This window comes from Apis dorsata, unplaced genomic scaffold (genome assembly GCF_000469605.1).
Source record: "Apis dorsata unplaced genomic scaffold, Apis dorsata 1.3 scaffold_339, whole genome shotgun sequence".
NCBI classification, from domain to species: domain Eukaryota; kingdom Metazoa; phylum Arthropoda; class Insecta; order Hymenoptera; family Apidae; genus Apis; species Apis dorsata.
The window spans coordinates 50,093-51,988 of record NW_006263606.1 but is presented as its reverse complement, the minus strand read 5'-3'; positions in this window follow the sequence as shown (position 1 = coordinate 51,988).

Here is a 1,896-nt window from a genome sequence, read left to right as displayed (position 1 = left end):
TGGCGGCCATGGAACTAGAGAGAGAGAGAGAGAGGGAACGCGCAAAATCGCGCGCGCCCGAGTTTCGAGCGCCATTTTTCGATACTACCCGTTCTTCCGGTTACGTTCTCTTTTCCGCCCCCTCCCTCGTTCGCCCTCCTCTGTTTTTTTCGACGACGAAAGCGAGGAGGAGGAGGAGGAGGAGGATCGAAAACGCTTTTCAATTCGGGCGTCGCGACCGGTGATCGACTGTCTTTATCGGGGCCCCGATTTTGATTCACGCGGACAGCGGACGCCGCCGCTCGTTTTTATCGAGTCCAGGGGGGATGAAAGGGGCTCGAGCGTTCCCCGGATGACGGTTTTATATTTATACACCCTCGCGGTGCCGTCGCGTCGCGGAGAAAGTGTGAAACGGGGCGAAGGACGACAGAGGCGGCGGATTAATTTCCTGAACATTGGATGAAGAGAAAGATGTAATAAAGAATAAAGGATAAATTCGTCGTNTATATATATATAGCGGGGTCCCTATTATGTGATTGTTATGAATTTCCTATTAATAATAAATAAACAAACATAATGGGGGCCGTCGCGGTGCGTTAGCCAGCGGGGCGCATCTGGTCGTCATCGTGGAGCCAGGAAGATGGAACGAGAAAGATTTTACGAGGGTTGCCACCCTCCAACCATCTCCTCGACTTCTCGTAACATACTCGTGTGCAAGCGGATCTTCTCCTCCAGGTTCTCTCTCGCTCGCGCGATTGGCTCGATACGAGGTGCGCCGCCCCGTCATTGGCCGACCACTCGAACAATGACCGGTTACAAATCATCCCCTTTTATACCTCGAAGCGATCAAGTACGCGTGACGATTCCTTTCTCTCTCTCTTTTTCTCCGCTTCTCAACGAGATACTCGACTCTATTCAGGGTAAATTTAATTCGCGCGGCTTGAGATACGACGTTTCGTAACACTCGAACAGAGAGAGAAGGTTCGGACAGCAAATTGAAATTTATCATCCCCTTCAAAGATACACTCTTCTTCATTGTCGGTGAACAAATGGAATTTTTTAACTTTCTTTCGAACCTTTGTACACGTTTCGACACACGATTTCTTAATGGTATTTTGAAATATTTCGGATGATTTAAACAAAGTGGAGGATATCCACGTGGCGTGCGTAATTTCAAATTGTTTTCCAGGAAAGAAATTTTACTGGAAGAGGATGGATAGAGAGAGAGAGAGAGAGAGAGATCGAAATTTCGAAGTCGTAAAGTCAAGTTTTCTACTTGGGAAGAACAGGTAGGGAGGCGATTTTCGACCGGCCGATCCCTGAAAAACCCCATCGTGCATCTCGTCCTAATCCTGTTTGCCGGATGAGCCGGCCGTTGTTTGATTATTTTAGAACTTTTCCAAGGTACGCGAGACCATTTTGTCGAAAGCATCGGATAACTCTGTCCCACCGTAAATCCTCTTTCCTCGTTCTTTTATACCGGCCTAATCCGAAAACATTGCGAGCGATCATGGTTTTTTTTTTTTCCTTTTCCTTTTTCTTTCTTTTTCCTTTACCTTGAAATTGAAAAGTGAATCTTGAAATAACGGCGAATTGTATTAATTCGTACGACTCGTATGACGTTATTATATTTCGAAATTGGCATTATTATTCAAAAGTGGTATCGATTGTTTTCCGCAGAAGACGCATTTTGATGCGTCGCATTGTAAATTGTGCTAATATATCTATGCGGATAGCCTTGACTTCTTAATTGGAAATATATCTTTGTTAAAATATACGCGAGCGCGAGTGTGAGTGTGAAATTCTGACGCAAAGAGCGAGAATTGGACGTATTTTATTCGAAACAAAATAATAAAGATAATCGATTGAATTTTTTAAAAATTAGAAATTTATTGAAATAGTAAAAATTAATCAATT